Genomic DNA, 20258 nt, shown 5'->3' on the forward strand with positions numbered 1-20258 from the left:
GATGCGTGAAACAGCAAAGAAAGGCAATTATTCCCAGGAGCAATAAAGAGAAGATATTCACATTTACTCAGGAATTTGGAGGTGTAGTTGGCTATAAAAAGGAATTACAGGGTTCACAGATGGGGGATCGAGTGATTGGGGAGGCTATAGAGTCGAGAGAATTGCTGCAGAGAAATCTCCAGCAGCAGCAGAAAAACAGTGAAGAACGAAGAACACTGACCCACACAAACAGTCGTTTATGCTACATTGAATACGACAGTAGTGAGACAGTCTTATATGCTACAGTGGTAACGACCCACAGGAGAGGGTCGTAGTTCTCTGGTTTGTAGCAAATATAATTGTTACAAACCCGGTTTTGGATTATTTCTCCCTTTTCATCATTTGTAAACACCCTTTGGGCAATAATAATGATTTTTGAGCGTGTTTCCAACAACATGATGAGCTAGACCCCATCACTGGGACAACAGAGGAAGCCGGACTTCATACTTGGGTGAATTTGTTTTATTTTCTATTTGACTTTTGCACTTAATTAAAATAGAATTATGATTTGAAAAAATTAGTTATTATTTTATTAGATGGGTCATGCTTGCTTAGATGTTTGATGTCCCATGCTTGCGATTTATAATTAATGTTTGGAGAATCTACCTTGGCAAGAATAAGAGTCGATGTTGTTTTATTTGTCGAGCGATAATTGTTTGAGAATGAATAATTGAACCTATTGATATGAGTTTGGCCGAATCCTAGTCCCAGTAACTCCCTATTTTATTCCTTTAAAATTAATCTTAACAAGTCTTAGAGTTCGAATCCTTATTACAACAACGACAATCAAAAATATTATTACCATTATGATTTTTAAGGTTATGACCAGCTGTGTAGCGGGTCTTTTGTAGGGTATTTTCTATGACCAGCTGTGTAGCGGGTCTAACTCTCTCTTATGTGATGACCAGCTGTGTAGCGAGTCAATTCTTTGTTTTGCTCGAGGACTAGAAAAATATAAGTGTGGGGGTGTTGATAAAGCATGTAAGTGCTACATTTTAATCTCCAACTTTAGTCGTTTATTTTCCGGATGATCAGAATTCACTTGTACTTTCTACAAAATCACTAAAATGGTATCATTAGCAAAGATGTCGAGTCCTAGCTAGTATAAATATGGGTATAAAATGTAGAACTTACGTGCTTATCAACATCCCCACACTTATATTTTACTAGTCCTCGAGCAAAACAAAGAATTGACTCGCTACACAGCTGGTCATCACATAAGAAAGAGTTAGACCCGCTACACAGCTGGTCATAGAAAATATCCTACAAAAGACCCGTTACGCAGCTGGTCATAACCTTAAAAATCATAATGGTAATAAAAAAAATTTCTTTTTAAGACCTGCTACACAGCTGATCATTTTTTTTTGTAGACCCGCTACACAGCTGGTCATATAATGCAAGAACAAAGAAAAGACCCGCTACACAGCTGATCATTATTATTATTATTTTTTTATTTTTATTTTTTATTGACCCGCTACACAGCTGATCATTATTATTATTATTTTTTATTTTATTTTTCTTCATTTCTCTATTTTTATTTTTATTTTTTTTGTTGAAGACCCGCTACACAGCTGGTCATAACATGCAAGGAAATTCCTGAAAAAGAAAAGTAAAACGTTATTGTTGCCTTAGTGATAGAAGAAACCGAGATAGCAGCGGAGAATACCGAAGGAACTGTTGCTTTGGTAGTGGGAGCCGCTCTAGTGACTGAGAACCGTATAATAATGTATGAATATCCAACTGCAGGGATTGCTTTCGATCCTCCCTTTAACACTTCACTCCCGTATCATGAACTGGTCGGTGGATTCCGCGTTCCCATTGGATATGCACGCTTGTACGAGACAATATGGAAGAAGTTTGGCCACATGATCGTTGACAGGAACCCTGGGTGTGCTTATGCTTTAACCATGCAAGTAGGCGTTATCTTGCGTGTCGTGAGTCATATGCACATGAGACCCAGGAATACCGTGACTCCAGATATACTATTTGATTGGGAGTTTAACTTGGAGAATTCAGAAAGACTTGGCCTCAACGTGAAATGGCTTCATAAGCAAATAAACGTTATCAAGGATTCATGTGAGAAGAACATACCCTTTCCCAATGATGCTGTGAAGGAGAAGGAGGACAAGATTGCCAAGCTGACCGAGGAGTTGAACAAGGAGAGGGCATCTTTGCAAATCTTGAAGGATGCTGATGAGCGAAAGCCTTTTCTTGCTGATCTCTTGAACTTCTGAACTTCTAAAAGATGTGAGGTTTATACTTGGATTTTGATATTTAGATGGTTTTGGATTGACTGATGGTTAAGGATTTTCTTGTAGATTTGATAGAGATTTTCTTTTACGAAATATGAACTGAATTTTGATAAATTGCTGAATTCAAATACTGATTACAAGTATTGCAAATGTTTTGGAGGAAATGAAATACAAATGAAATAAAATCCTAAATGTTAAATCCCAACTCCATGAGTGCTTCGGATGCCCAATACCTTAAATGTCCAATAATTTCAGATAAACGCCTTGATCCGATTTTCGTGAAATACTGGTAGGGTTCTGCCATCTGTGTTGATCAATTTGTAGTATCCTCCGGCCACGGACTCAGCGACCATGAATGGTCCTTCCCAATTGGAGTTCCTTGTAGAATGAAGACCGCGCTAAACTGCTTTGAGAACCAGGTCCCCTTCATGAAACTTGTTAGGCTTGGTCGATCGTGCCTTGAATATCTTCCGCTGATTCGGAATTCCCTGTTTGATGGAATTCCCTGTGTTGATCATGCTTAGCCAAGTCTTCAGCAATAAGCCTCTCGATGGAGTGACCGATTTGAAGAAGTTATGAACCGAACCATTGAGTGTAATATTGCTGAGGTGAAGTTACCCACTCGTAGCTTTTGATGACTGCTAAATTGTTCATGGGGAGAAGTCCCTGGACTATAGTAGCGTATTTGAACATTGGTAATATTGGAGCAAGAGGAGGAATAAGACTTGCCTGAGCTCGAAACCTTCTGACAAAGGTGTGCGGATTTTCTCCAAGTTCTTGCGTAATCCCCATCAGAGTTTTTATTTCTTCCAGATGCTCAAACGGTGGTGTGTCCTCTGCTTCGTCTTCCGACTCGGAAATCCTTGTCGATGACAGGATATGTTGAAGGCATCGTTATCCTTTCGGCATGAATCCAAGTTCTTCCAAGGACTATGTCGTACCCAGGGTCTTCCCGGATTATGAAAAACTTGGCCTCAGTGCAGATCAATCTTTCTGTAACTTTGAGAGTGATGAAGCTGTATGTGTCTCTGGAGATTCCTTCGTGGTCCCTAATTGATATGGGAGCGTGGGTGGCTTCTTGTCGAGTAATACCGGCAGCTCTGAGAGTTTTCAAAGGGATGATGTTGACAGCGGTACCAACATCAACAAACGCCCTTTTGAACTCATTTCCTTTAATGTGCACTGTGGTGAGAAGTCCCCAGTCATACATTTCCTTGTCGGTGGCTGAATATTCGGTGGTGGTTTTTTGGATCAACAGACGTTTTCCGGACACGATGTGGTTCAGTGCAGCAAACATGTCTTTCCTTTGAGATTTCGAAAGATACAACAACTCGCAGACATGTTCGATCAGAGATTGGACCGCTTCCTTGATAGGAGGTTCAGAGATGGTAAAAGTTCTGACTGGAAGGGGGTTTTTGTGCACTCCCTCAGTCCCCAGGTTGAGCTCTCCTGATTCGACCTTTTCCTTGAATATGCGCTTCAAAATTTTGCAATTACTTGTGGGATGGCTGACGTATCTATGGAATCGGCAATACCGAGGATTTTCCATGGAATCTTCAGTTGGTTCCTTCTTGACATAAGGTAATTTGATTGCACCATCTTGAGTCCAGGCATCGAGTAGTTCATTAACTTCTTCCATTGAACAGGGAAAATCAGGTGCTTCTGGATCTTCCGTATGCTGAGGAGGGATTTTCGAATTCTCCTTCTTGTGTGCCTTTGAAGGGATGGAGGAAGTCTGCTTGTGCTGTGGTTATGCTTTTCATTTACTCCCTTCCGCGACAACATTTGTTGAAGGTTGCAGGTTGTACTGCTTGTTGATCAAACGCCTGCTTCCTCGAGTGTCTTTTGAATCCTCAGTATTTGTAGACTTTGCTCTTTCCAAAAGAGCAGGTGCAGTGGTTGCCGACCTCTTCGCAGCTTCGTGAATCTCTGAGAAAGTCTGGAATCGAAGGTTTTCTAGCAAGGCCCTGTAGACCGGGAGCATGCCATTGATGCACAATTCCACCAGTTGTTGCTCCGTGACGTTTGGGTCATGATAATCCAGGGCTTGGACTCTGAACCTTTTCACATAATCATTGGGATTTTCACTGACCCTCTGAAACATCCTTCCAAGGTCGGAGAGGGTGACTTGTTCTGACACGAAGAAGTATTTCCTGTAGAATGCGTTAACCATTTCTCCCCAATTGTTGATAGTCCCTGGTGCGATGTTGTTATACCAGGTGTATGCTCTGCCTTTCAGAGATTTTGAGAATTCCTTGAGACGAACGACATGATTATGTTCATGTTCTCCCAAGGCTTCGATAAAACGAGAGACATGTTCCCGATCATTGCCAGTTCCATCATACAAGGTGAAAGTTGGAGAAACGTAACCTTTGGGGAGTGGAATCCTCTGCGTAGCGGCAGGATAAGGAGGTTGATGACGATGGTCATGCGATGTCTTGTCTTTTCCACGGTTCTCCAAGAGGTGCTCCAGATCCTCGCGAGTAATGAAGTTCGATGATCCCTTCGCTGATGAGTTGTCTGCAGCAGTTTTGCGGACTTCATCGTCTTCCACTGTATGGATTGGAATTACTTCAGGTTCGTCGTCTGAGGATTTCTCCTTCTCCTTTCCCTTCTCTTGAGTTTTCTCTGACATCTTGTCAGTAAGAGTTTTGAGATAATTACACAGCTCCTTCTGTGTAGCAGACATGTCAGTCTGATTCTTTGCAAGAGTCTCATGCGCTTTGATAAGATCAGCAATGGTAGGTGGTGGATCTTCTCTGACTTCTTCAGGGTGTCGTCCGGAAAGTGGATGACCTTCGACGTGAGGAGGAGTAATGTCACCACCATCAGTGTTGGAGGTCGGAATTGTCTCTGGGGTATTCTGATTATTGTTGTTGCTAGTGCTAGCACGGTTTGTGTTAGGATTCGTAACTGAACCCGACCTGAGATCAACCATCTTGTGAAATTGTGAGATTGCAACTGAGACAATGATACTACACTGTGGTCGCCAATCTGTATATGGATAAAAACGATTTGTTGGTTTTTAAGGAATTGAGGAGACGACCGTACAGAGGAGACTCCTCGAACCGAGCGAAATGTTAAACCTCACACAGATACACCGCTGCAAAGGGGGTGCTTTAGATTCGAGAGATCAATCTGTAGTACTCCGGCCTAAATCAAGACAATGACTGTTCCAGAGTAAATTCGGTCACAAGAGAGGATGGGTTGATCTGTAGGAGGGAAGCTGAGAAATGTATAGAATCAATGGTAATCAAAGATTGTGGGTGTGTAAATTCTGAATATGATAAGCTCTGAATGATTGAAATTGATCAATTGAGAGTAGTTGCTCAATTGATGAGTTGATGATATCGTGTTGTCAGTTTGACGTGAGATTGATGATACTGTTGATGCCGATGATTCAATCATGATTCAGAGACTTATTTATATTGTTGGAATTTTAGACACCATGATTCCATGAAGTGTGACAGTTGATGGAATCAAGGAGTGGGGAAGTGGAGATCGTGTTTGAAACCAGTTGCTCAACGTGTGGAGACTTGGTCGATTTTCCACCCACTACCTCGTGAATTCCTACAACTGATTGCACGACTTGCTCACATTCCATCGTGTGTTTGAACACACGTGCCGTAGACCGCCAGACCAAAACCCTAAGTGATATCCCCCTAAGTGACACGATTGACATCTCGTGGTTTGTTAGTCAATTGATGACTTCGTGGTTTGATGGGACGATGAGTCCATGTAGTTGCTGAGTTGAACATGATGTTCTGAAACTCATGAATTGAACATGTCATGAGACAGAGGTATAGTTCTTACGATGAAGTGAGCAAGTATTGCTCATTCGATGGATCGTTGAATATTGATTGTTAAACCAATATTCCTTGGTTTGAGCAAATATTTATCATCTGAGCAAGTGTTGCTCATGTGATGAATTGTTGAATATTTGATCGTTTGAGCATGTGTTGTTCATCTGATGGATTATTGGCAGCATGACCAAAATATTAATTAAAGTACTGGTTGTTGAACCGAGCATAATTAATAAGATTAATGACCATGAGGTCGTCGTGATCAAGGCATGGTTGGCTGGTCGTGACCACGGTCCCGTGGTGCCTTTTCCTTAATTTTATAATATTTTGATGATTTTATGAAAAATTCATGAATTTTGAGAAATTTGATGAGATTAGGGAGTTTCCATGAATTGAAGGAGTTTTCATGAGTTCAGGGAAGCAAAAAATATTAAAATAATAAAAACAAGGGCGTGTGGGACCGTGGAGGCATGGTTGGCCGGCTATGGACCGGTCCCACGAGTTTTTCATAATTTTTAATATTTTTTAGGTATTTTTGATGATTTGAGGGAATTTTTCCTAATTTGAGAGAAATACCATAAAATCAAGGAATTTGATAAATTCAAGGAAAAATAGGATAAATAATAATAAAATAATAAAGCAAAGGGTGTGTGGGACCGGTTATGGCATGGCCGGCCGGCTAGTGGCCCGGTCCCACAAGTTTTCATAATTTTATTTTATTTATTACTATATGATGATTTGTGCAAAAATACCATGAAATCAAGGAGTTTTTTCATGAAATTAGAGAAATAATAATAAAATAATAAGGAACCGTGGGGTGTGGGGCCGGTTGGGACCAAGGCATGGCAGGTTGGCCAATGGTCACGCCCCACACTCCTTTCCTTAATTTTATATTATTTTTATTGATTTATGGAAGTACCATGAAACCAAGGAGTTTCCTCGAGACGAAGGAAATTTGATAAAATGAGAGAATTTTCATCAAATCATGGAAATAATAAAAATGCATTAAAAATATAAAACTGGCGTGGGATTGACCACAACACGGTCGGTCGGTCGTGTGTCCATGCTCCCAGCACCCTGGTCAATATTTTTAATTATTTATTATTTTCTTCTCTATTTTGCATAGGTTCATCGTTTCGTTGTATTTTTGAAATACTCATTCGTGCGGTGACTGTTAGTGTATCGTCGTTGAATACACCTTCACCATTTGAATCGGGACTTACTTAGAGGTATCTCAGACGCCCGATTGTTGATTATTTATTACTAATTGTGGAATTCGGTGGAGAATAATTCACAAAACTGAGCAATAAGATGTTTATTATTAATTCATAAGATCAGCTGAGGATTCGACTACGAATTCAGAATAATAAAGTGAGCATTACCATTCCATGGGATCGTAGATTGGTCCATAGAATCAGAGTAATTAAGATTTATCTATTACCATTTATGAGACCAGTTGTGGATTCGATCACGAAATCGGAGTAATGAGATAATATAGTTATTGCTATTCTATGAGATCAAGCTGTGGATTCGATCATAGAATCAGAACAATTGTTATTGCCATTCCATGGGACCAGTCGTGGATTCGACCATGGAATAGGAGCAATAATAGATTATTCTGGGAATTCAGTAGTGAATGTCACGATAGAATTAATCTTAATTAGGAATAATTAACTTTGTGGCTTTATACTAGCAGAGCAAGCTGTCTAGGAGCATTAATTATCCCGATATGAGCTTGTCGGTAAGTCATATCCTTTATATAGTCAGGGTAAACTTGTTGTTTGTTCCTGAAGACGTTATCACTCTATACTAGCAGAGCAAGCTGTGTAGGAGCCGTCCATCTCGTGATACTATATAGAAATAATCACTGAAAGTATTCAGTATTCTTGAGATATGCCGTTGTCCAGTCGTGAGACTACATATCTACATGTACTATGAGAGAAAGTACTCTCCGTTGAGAATTTGATGAGAGACCCGTGTCTCGATACTCACGTCTGATTGTTGAATCAGAGCTTCGTATAATTATGAGTTTACGATTTTAGCCTTTGTCGAAAATCCACCATCTACACTATCAATGTCTCCAAATTCCACCCTATTCCAGTTAGACAGTATTTTCCTAGTACTTTGATGTTTCATAGAAAGATTAAAACCAGGAGAGCCAGTATGTTTATTTTTCCAAGATAAACTTAATTGAGTTTTAAAAGAAGCATGCTTCATCAACATAAGAACAAATTTAAAGGTCTCCATATGCTTTTCATGCAATTCTCAGTTTGAAGAAGTATAAGACAATGATCAGAACCAGCTTGCACAAGATGAAATAATTTAGCATGGGGAAAATTTATGTTCCAATCATGGTTACCTAAAGCAAAATCAATCCTAGATTTTCTAACTCCAGTGCCCATATTATTGCTAGACCAGGTATAATCTCTACCTGAATATCCTAAATACATAAGGCAACAATTATTAATCCGAGATTGAACATATTTATCTTCCATAGTAATATTAGATAAATTTCCTTCATCATTAAGATGAACATTAAGATCTCCTATTACTAACCAAGGCTGACTAATATTATCTGTTATGGTATTCATGTATTCCCGTTGCTTCTTCTTAACCTCAAAATAAGTGGAACCATACATAAAAGATATTAGAACAACAGGTTTAGCAGGGTGTAAAGAAGCAACAACTGACATTTTGAATATCACAGATTATACCATCTTTCCACATTAAGATAATCCCTCCTGCAAGACCAATTTTGTCAATGCAAACATGGTTACAATAATTAAGGGATCTAGCTAGCATTTCCATTCTGTTAGAATCAATCTTTGTTTCAGAGAAAAACAAAAAATCAGGTGACTGAGTTTTAATAAGAACACACAACTGGTCCTTAGTGAATTTTTGAGCAATCCCTTGCACATTCCATGCAAGAATCTTCATAGCTGGCACACTTTTAAAAATTATAGATGAAATTTCAAAAATTAAATCACAATTAAAATTTCTATGTGAAAATTTTTTGGAATAAAATTTAAAGTTGTTTGGAGTTGTGTATACCTGAGATGGTCCTTCCTGATAATCATTCATGGGTTTTTCTGAAATGGGTGCAGCTGAAATATCCGAATCCATCATTGAAGCTTGATGCTGATTCATATTAGTAGCTATCTTGTTTTGAAAGGCATTTGGTGGATCTTGTTTTGAAAGGCATTTGGTGGCTGAACATGAATATCATGGGGATTCATTGCAGGATTCTGATCAAGAGAAGAGTTTCTTGACCTTTTTACATTTCTAGGTCCATCATTGTCTTCATCAACATTTAATTCTGCTTCCATTGCATTCTCTATATCTTGTTCAGCATTTTCTCCAGTACCAGCTTCTTCTTCTTTCATGAGCACCTCGTATTCCTCAAAAGATAAACTATCCAAATAAAGAAGGTACTCAGTTTGAGCACATGTGTCATCCACATGATCAATAACATAGCATTTAGGACAGATATTCTTTGGCTGAAGGTTCCAATGATAACGGACCCAAACAGCTTTACCATCTATAGTTTTCCACCAACCACCACGATGAAGAGATTTTTTGAGATCGATCTCTATTATAGCTTTCACAATTTTTCCATACCATGGTCTGCAGTTGGCTGGCTTAGTTTCAATCTTTCTACCCATGAAGCTTAAAGCCTCATCAATGACTATTTTACATTCATATGCTCCAACTTGAGATATTTGAATTGCAACTGGAACTTATGATGTGTGAAGACATAATTCTGTAAAGGAATATTAGAATAATATTTTTGCACCACAAATAAGACTCCATCAATCAGCCACGACCCTTCTTAAATAACTTCATCTCTTTCTTCTTCATTGTTCAGCTTGACTATCATAAGATTATGACCCATAATCCTTATTTTTTTGTTGTGATATTTTCTCCATAAAGAGTTAATTTCTTCTCTTATGATTTTCATTTTCATCTTTTTCTTCTCAACAAGCTTTCCTAGAATACCAAAACTCCATTCTTCTGCTGCTCGAGTGATAGTTTGGGTAGAACCAACTGTTCTTCGATTTGCTGGAATCTCAATATTTGCTCTTGTTAGTTGTCTTGAGAGGAGATTGATGCTATTGCTTTTTGAAAGAGACATATTGTGTTTGCTTCTGACTTGAAGCTTGCAGTTTCTAGATCTATGCTTCAAAGATGAAATAGTAAAGCCATAAACCACAGTAGTATTTATCTTGATAAGACTTTCCTTATGACTAGAAATACAATTACTAGAATCCGGAATAAAATCTTCTAGACTTCTCTGAAGAGTAACAGAATTATTCTTAGAATGACAGAGTGTCTCTAAAAATATTTTCTTTCCTTTTTTTAGGCTTAAATTTCGAACTGATTGAGAATATACTGATTAAATTGACAAATAAGGAAATAAGTCAAATTTTCTCATGCAACTGAAATTCCTGAACTGAATACGCACGCTGATTGACTTGAGATTAGGAGCCAAAATTTCTTTCAAACTTTGTAGTTGACTTTCTTCCAGATGAAGAACATTTGTTTGTAAATTCCTGAATGATCTTTGATGTTGACAGACCTGCTGATATATCCTTGTAGCCATTTGTGTTTCTTCCTCATTGTGAATTACCTCATTTTGAAGGACTATTGATCTACTAATATGAACCATCATCAAGAAGAAGAAGATGGTTTGCACCACTGCTAAAAACCCTACTGCTATTCGTTCAGCTGCACCATGATGCAGACTGAGTTCCACCACTGGTTTCCCCATTGAATGATTATCTTGAGACCTACAAAAATTCACACATCCATAAAGTGAGAAATTTTTAAAAACTGGGTAAAAGAAAAGTTAAGCGAAGTGAAAAGAAATCTAAAGATAATTCCACAATATCTATAGATCTTATAAGATGTAAATCAGGAAAATCATCATAGAAATAATGAAAACAGATTGAAATCACTGGATCATAGAAGTTATTAACAGATTAAGATCATAGAATCAAAGAATTTTTTTTCAAAAATCTCCTAAATTTTCGGTGCTTCTCTCCACGTCAGGTAGGAGGGAGGTCTTGTTGGGACTGTGGATTGTTGGACATCTCTCTGAACTTCTGCAAGGGTCTTGAGATATATACTTTCCAACAGAGTTCCATAAGACGGACCTTGGTTCTTATTCTGAAGGTATTGTGACACTCCCGGCGTGCCCTTTTCCCTGTGAATCTGCTTCGGCCCTTTGTTGCTGGATGGATTTTGTCGATCATTTCATTTTGGTTCATATCCGATGTGGTTACGTATCCTATCTGCATCACTGTTGGTAGAAGTACGGACTTCAGATAAAGATCCAATGTCATCTTTATCGTTAATGGCGTCCAGGCGAATGCTATCCGGCTCCTTCCACAACCGGTTTACCATACTTCTTACAAGACAAAGCATCTCGTTTTGTTGTTTAGCGATATCAGACTGACTTGCTAGGATATCTTTTAACACCCTAGATATGTCTTCCATGGTGATTGCGTTTCGATCATTTATGACTTTCGGAGAGCTTGGCTGACGAGGATGCATTACAGAATGGAAGTTGAGATTTGCGATTGAAACAAAATTCGGTTATGAGGGAAGACTGATCACACGTTCTCCCACCACTCTCACTACTATTAACCGCCCGTCTTTCCTGATACGTTCTCGTAATGGACGTGTTGCACGTCGCACGATGTAAACCACCAGACCAATACCCCAGTAAGTATCCCCCAGTTTGTGACATGTTTGATGTCACGAATGAGTGGGCCAAGTCGTGGGACTTGCCGCGGAGAATAGCATATGATGTTATTAGGTGAAACAACTAAGTTATTTATGAGGCCGACGTAAAATATGTATGTATTCGATGCATGTAAAGCATCGCATTTAAGCAGCTCAAATTAATCGATGTGTATGAAACATCACTGTTTTAAAGATTGATTGAATAAGTCGCGGATAAGCATCTTAAAGGAGGCAGCATGATCGACCACCTTTGGGTGATCGTTTGGTGGCTCTAGGGACACGCCATTAATTGGTCGATCGCTGCTCGTGGAGGAGGGATGACCGGTGATTGCCATGTTAGTTTGTTGGTTTGCTAGAAATAAATCTATGTCGTCCAACCAGGCCAGTAAAGTTGGATGGACGAGATTTTTTACGGCAGTTGCATACTGTAGATGATCCAATTCAGGGTTTGAAAGACGTATGGCCCACCCCTCTTTGGGCGTGTGTTTCGAGGCATTGAGCCCTGATTTGCATAGGTCGGTCGGCCATGTGGAAAGGTGGGTCGGCGGTGATCACATTAACATCTTCGAGATCGCCTGAATCTAGATTTATGTCGCTTGTTTAGGCTGGCGAAGATGGACGGTTGTGATCACTTTGCGACAGAAGTGTGTTGCCGTAAACCCTAATTAGGGTTTCGAGACAACCACATCCACACTAGTTTTGACCAAGCAGTTTCGTATGCTATTGGATTCCCATGGGGAAGTCGATCGCGTGGGGATAATGTTGGGCTAGTGGTGAACTCGTGTATACCCTCTCAATCGCCTAAAACACGTTCTAAATCGTCCAAATAGGCTGGCTAAATTGGACGAACACGATCAATTTGCGACAGGTATGTACTGCCGTGATCCAATTTAGGGTTTTTTTAGAACACAACGTATCTGCTCGAGTTTGCGTAAGCGGTCTAGCATCCTATAGGCTTGTCGCAGGCAAGTCGATTGTTCAAGGGGAAAGTGGGGCCGACAATGATCATGCTGACACTCCTTTAATTGTTTGTAAGAAGATCTAAGCCATCCAACTAGGCTGGCAAAGTTGAACGGTCGTGATGCGTTTTGAGACTCTTCTTAACAGTCTCAGCTCGTTCGAGCTATTTTGTACAGCGCGACCACCCGCGTTTGGGGTCGGCGTTCAAAGCACTTGTGTCCGAGGAAATGGGACTCGATGGACTAGGGCACTAGTGGGCCCGCCGGTGGTCACTGCGGATTGCCTAGTTATGTTAGGAGTAAGCTATACTCGTTAAATCGTGCGGCCAAGTTTTGTGGCCATGATCGTTTCTGAGACTGACATTAACATTCTAGATCTTCTTTAAGGAATAAATACGTGTTCGATCATGTTAACTTTAATTAAAAAGTGTGTGAACGCGTTGATCTCTTTGTCAGAGAGATGTAGCTTGTATGAGTATTTTTCTGCAGATCCCAATACTAGCACTTCGGGAGATTCATGCTACTCTGCTGAGAGTGAGCATTGATCGTCATGTCATGTCAGTATTGAGAGTTCGGCTGGGAACATAGCATGGAAAAATATCAGGCGAATCATGCATTAGTTAATAATGCTGGCATAAAATAGAGTTCACAAAATATTTGGGATTGCTACTACGCGCACCATTCTGAATGATTTTCATACATATACTGAGTTGTTTAATACATGTATAAGGAAAGAGGTTTGAGTAATCATTACTTTCAAATGGACTTTATTCCTTTGCAGGATCACAACGCTAAATATAGGGTTTTACGATTTTGACCCTGAACTAAAAACCACCATCAACAGCTGGCTAACGTTATTTCTATCTAAAAGAAGAATAGTCAAATCAAATGTTGTGTAGATTTAAAAAATCTAAACAAGTGCTTCCCCAAGGATGATTTCCCTCTACTTAACTTCGACATGCTCGTTGATGCAACTAGTGGTCATGGGATATTCTCATTCATGGACAGCTACCGCGAGTACAACCAAATCAAGATGTACGGGTACGATGCCATCAAGAAAACATTTTGGACTCTAATTGGAAACTTTATTATATGGTATATGCCCTTTGGTCTGTAGAATTCAGGGTCCACCTATCAACGAGCCATGAGTACGATCTTCCATGACATGATGCACAAAAAAGTATAGGACTACGTCGATGATGTCATTGTTAAATCTAAGACTCGAGCATCCCACTTGGAAGTTCTACGTCAAGTATTTTAAAGGTGTGGAGAATACAAATTAAGAATGTATCCCTTGAAATACCCCTTTGGGGTTTCCTATGACACATATCTAGGGTTCCAAGTGGTTGAAGAGGGAATTAAAGTTGATCCAGTCAAAACACAACCATTATTACCATGCCTCCTCCGCGGGACTGTGAAAGAACTACAGAGCTTCATGGACAAGGTAAAATACATATGATGTTTCATTCTTGGATTAGCTTAACTCATTACTTCATTCACCCCACCGTTGAAGAAAGCAGCAAGCTCCGTATGGACGTGTCCTCAACAAGAGGCTTTCCAGAAGATACGACAAATATTGTTGCCACCCACTGTCATGAAGTCCCCTATGCAAGGACGACCATTATTCCTTTACACTGCGTCTAGCGAGGTCTCCGTTGGAGTACTTCTCGCTCAAGAAGATGATGAAGGAGTCGAATGTCCAATTTGTTATTTTAATCGCACTTTGAGAGATGTAGAACTAAGATATCCTACAGATGAGAGAGTATGCTTAGCAATGATTCATGCCATTCTGAAGTTCATATAATACTTGTTGTTGAACAGAGTCATATTGGTCGCTAAAGAAGATCCGACAAATTTTTATTATTCAAACCATCTTTAATAAGAAGACCTGCAAAGTGGTTACTGCAGATGTCAAAGTTTGATATAGCATGTATCTATCCCAATACGCTGAAAGGACAAGCAACCGCAAATATACTCAATTAAAATGTGTTTTTGAGTTAGTACGTTATCATTCCCCCGAAGGAACTCACACCTAGTACTGAGCTCCTTAAAAAAACATTAGATGGTTATAAACCACAAACAAAATAAAAAGGTGATCACCCGGTGCATAGCACGGGTTACTTCCTAGTGTCTCAGTAATACTACAAACGATAAATTGGCAAAGTGGTAACAGTAATTTTTGTTGAGGTGTAAAAAAAGTGTGAACATACAATTACACTTAATGGATCCGATATGTGTTTTTGAAAAGTATGAATTACCATTACGTACTAATCTAACAGGATGGTTTAATGTCCGGTCCTTCCATCAAGCTCAATTTAACCGGAGGTCCAAAATAAGTTTTTTGGACCAAAATTATTATTACGGGGTCTAGGCACGTACGGGATTCATAACAATTATTCTTTAAATGGCGAAAATACCCTAGATATATACACAAAAATCCCCTTCTAAATCATCATTTTTATTTTCTCTTCCAACAACTGGAGCTCTGCACTGAAGATTTTGAAGAAAATCCATCTCAAAATAACTTTGTTAATAGAGAAAATATCACCATCAAGATTATCGCAGGATTCATCAACAATATCAACAAACAAAGATAAGGTTTATCTCTTTGTTAATTTTTTAATCCGGTTGTAATTTAATTTAATGGTTTCAAAAACCTAATAACTTGAATTCCACTTCGATTATTGATTAGATTCGCAATCAGTTTTTAGATATGTAATCGTCTTTTTCATTCTCAAGGATTTGAGCTAAAGATTTTGAAAAAAAATGGTGAAATTTTTTCTAGGGTTTGTAAATGAATATCGATCAATCTACCAATAATTCCGTTCGGAATTTGTAACTTCAGATTCATAACCAGATAGCCTAGATCTGTGTTACCCATCAATTTATTTTCAGAAACTAACTAGTCTGAATTTTTTGACCTAATAAGATTTTTTTGGTTTTGAGTTTTAATATGATCCAACAGTGTATGTATGTTGCACTGAAGATAAGATGTTCGTTGTGTATGTATAAGATTCGTTATATTCATATTTTGTGTTGGCTTTTGCAGGGTCGTTGTTGTTTTTGATTTGGATTGGTGTTTTATTCTTGTTAGTTTGATGAGATAATCATATTTTAAGGTTAAAGTTTTTTTTTTTTTTTTAATTCTTTATGTTTGTCCATAATCAACAACGCAAGTTTTCTATAATGTTCAATATAAGTTTAACAATGTGACTAAATTGTTATGTTTTGTTGTGTGTGTGATTAGTTAGTTTATAAATTCATCTATATTTGTGCACTGTGATATCCTAATATGTATAATTTAAGTTATTTAGTTGTATGATCCAACAATGCAGATATGTTATACTACTCAATATGAATAAAAGGCGTTACTAAACTAGTTTTTATGCACTGTGAATGATTGAAGTTTTAAAGGTATTGTTTCAGTGTGAGAATTAGAGAAGAACATGTTTTTTACTTTCTGAGAGTGGTGGTGGATGCCTACTAGTTCAAACCAAATAAGTAGATGAAATGTCTTTTTCGGTAGAAGGAGAGAGGATCAGATCTGTAAACGTCGTAGTATTTGTGATTTTATATACGATGTACAAAGAGTATATTGAGTTCCTTTTTTTTAATGTTTTTGGAACGTCGTATTTTAGTTTATTTAAAGTTTTGTTTTTGTATTTTTTGGTCATTTTTGTTTATGATCTAATAATGCACATAAATTATTGTTTAGTACTGTATTTCATTCTTTTTGTATATGATCTAACAGTGCATATATACAGTTCATTTTTGTCTATGATCGTATAATGCATGTACACTATACTAAGTTCAAGAAAAAATTTCTTCATTTTTGAATATTATGTAACAGTGATACACTATACTCTTTAATGGAAGTTCAGTTCTACGAATAAATATCTTTGTCGTTTTTCATTTATTTTTTATGATTCTACAGTGCATATACACTATACTCTCCAATACAAGTCAATAATATTTTCTTCATTTTTATCCTTTAGGATATGCATTAGTCTGTAGGAGTTGAAGGAGAAGTGCCTCCTCTCCGTTGGTAGTATTTAAACTAGTTTGGTTATCGATTCAACCATTAAAGCTCGATGCCATTGTCGATTTGTTTATCATAGCTTGTCGATTGACAATGCAGGTTGTTTATACTTACTTCATTATGAACTTAGTTCTTCAACATCAACTTAGTGAAGTTTTTTTTTGTCATGTTTTGTATATAATCTGACAATGCATATACACTATACTCTTCAATGGAAGTTAATTACGCAAATAAATTTCCATGTTATCGTTATTTATTTTTTGTCTATAATGCTACAATGCAGATACATTAACAATGTAATTTCATGCTTTTTATCTAAATGGTGCATCATGGAGGTGATGTCAAAACTTCGGGAATAAAGTATTCTGATGAATAAACACTTTCAGCGCATACAAACTATACTCTTTAATAGTAGTTCAGTTATGCGAATAAATTGCCTTGTTGTTATTCATTCTTTGTTTATGTTTATATAATTAGTACATATACATTATAACGTTCAATATCACTCCATCAATGTTTTCATTTCATTTTTGTTTATGATTCAACAATGTATATACATTATAATGTTTAATGTAAATTCAGTAATACCACTAAATCGTTATGTTTTGATTTTAATATATGTGAATATGTGTCTTTTTGTGTTGTACAGGTCTCATTTTGTTGATTTGTAAAAAGGGACTTGTGCTTCCAAAGATGATGTGTGTATAGTTTTTCATGCTTGTATGCGACTGTTGTTATTTCTGCAAACGCTGAGAGATACACTGATTATATCCATTGCTTCTTCAAAGTTGTTGATTTTGGCAAACTATACTCAGTTTCCATCAAACTCGTTGCCAATTGCGATAGACATGATGAGTATACTAAAGAAGACACCATTTTTCCACCTAGTGGAAGGCCTTAACCAGTAAGATCAAGGGGGAACCGTATCAAAAGCACATGTGAGCTGACTAGGAAGTCAGTTACGCGTTCCAATTTGGTTGTAAAAGTCGCCATAACAAAGTAACCTGCAATGTCATCTATTCCTACTCATGATGTTGTTTATCACCTTTGTGTAGTACATTTTCATTTGGATTTTGCATATTCTTTTCAGTTTATATATATATATATATATTTGGTTTCTACATAGTTTCTTTAAATGTAGGAAATATATACTCATATTCTGAGTGCAAAAATTATATATGTTTTTGAATAACAAATTATTACAATAGAGATGATTAGATTTATTTATTTTTTTTGTTATAAAGTATCACCGATTAGATTTACTTTCACTAGTTGTTTTGAATAGTTAGAAATTGGAATGTGCACATTTTTTTTAGTTCTTTTACTTTAACACTGCATCGGGACCGTGCTCTATTTCTAAATGGTGCAGCGAAACTATACTTTTAAATAGTGTGCTGCAGAATTACACTCAATGTATAAGATATGCAGTATATCACAATTGTACTCGATTCTTAGATTATATATTGTGAGGGAAGAACGTTTCAAGATTTACAAATGAATCTAATGATATATCTATCTATCTATATATATATATATATATATATAAGCAGAAACAAATTACCTTGAAACAAATTCATCAATGCAATAACTTAAAATACCACAATGCAACTTACTTTTATCTAAACACATGATGTAATTATCTCATAGACATAATTTAACCATTATTCCTCCGAAACATTCATACACCATGATAAATTTCACTCATACATGTTAATTTTTATTAGTTTAAACAGTACATAACATTGTCTTTCGAGACACCGTTAGCATTTTCAGTAACGACTTCTACTGATGCGGGGCCTGATTTATAACAATAAAAGAAAATCCGTTGGAGTAGCAAAGGGTTTGGTACACTTTGAGTTGGTTTTGATGGTTGATAGCGAGGAGTATGATACTTTTAATGTCGAGGCATGTATAGTCAATCTGCACTCTAAATTTTTACAATAAGCACATATATGACACAAAAACAAACCATGTATTGAGTATGGTAACCTAATTTATAGAGTTACATATAGTGTATGAAATCTGCACTTCCAAACTATGTAGAAAAATCATATTGTTTAGATCATAAACATACAACTTAGTATATGTAATATGTATTTATAAGGATACAACCATAACATGTTATTTTTACTGAATTGAACATTGGTAAAATATCAGTATGTGGTATCTGCACTTTTAGGATTGTAAAGTAATTTAACATTGTACCTATGTGGAATCACCACAGTATATTCAGTATGCACTTCTAAAAAATCATATAAGTGTAAGACACAAAACCATTGATTGCATCACTATTATGTAGAATCACTAGAGTATAGCCATGTTGTACTTCTAAAGAATCAATTAAGTGTAAACCTCAAAATCATTGCATAAAAATATATACAAAAACAAATAGAAACTACCATTGCATGTATGAAAATCAAAACACGATGTTGAATATATGAGAAATAAAAAACTACCATATGTATTGGGTATGTACATTGTCACATCATAATAAAACCAACATTTTTGCTTTTGATTGTCTAGAAATTATCATGGTATATGTGATATATACTGCTAAAATGTCACATATAAAATTAAAACAACATACACAGGTTGCACTCTCTTAATATTTATTATCCACTGCATCAGATATGAAAATGCAAGGAGTCACATAAAATTGATTACAACCACCATAGTAATAGTATATGGTATCTGCACTTCAGGATCATGAAAGAAACTTACATTGCATGTATGGAAAAAATCAAACAAACAATATTTTTATATCATACATACACAGTCAGATCATAATAAAACATGAAAAACTAAAATACAAGTCTGAACATATTTTTTTTTACCAGTATATGGATTATGATGCCAGGTCTAATTCGCATATGATTCTTTCAGTATAGTGAATATGCAATGTCGGATTATAGTGTGAAAAACGAATTGCATGTTATTTGTGATGGGTATTCAAGCGTAAACTATGTTTTTCACAATACAAGAGATATGTACTATTGGATGACGGTGCAGAGACCATAAATGAAAAATAGAAAGTGAAGAAAAAAAAACATATAAGTACATTTTTTGCTTACTACTTCTTTTGTTTGTAATGTGTTTCTTCTCTTTTGTTGTTGGTGATCTCCTTTGTTGTTGGTGATTCATTGAGATCATCTCCCACTGATTTGGAGTAGAAACTTCTTCAACTACTTCTTTTTCTCGTACAATTTTGATGATTCTTATTGTTTCTACTATTTTAATATAGATTTCATTGAAAATCCATGGTTTTCTGTTATGATTTCGTTAGTTTTCATTGACGATTTTCAGAGTTTTGTTCTCTGATTTAACCGGAGATTGGGTTCTAATGGGAGAGAGAAAGAAAAAAAGTGATATTGGGAGAGACGGTGTAAACACACACTTTTGGCAGCATGATTATTCAATGAGA

The sequence above is a fragment of the Papaver somniferum genome, chromosome 7 (genome assembly GCF_003573695.1).
Source record: "Papaver somniferum cultivar HN1 chromosome 7, ASM357369v1, whole genome shotgun sequence".
NCBI lineage: Eukaryota > Viridiplantae > Streptophyta > Magnoliopsida > Ranunculales > Papaveraceae > Papaver > Papaver somniferum.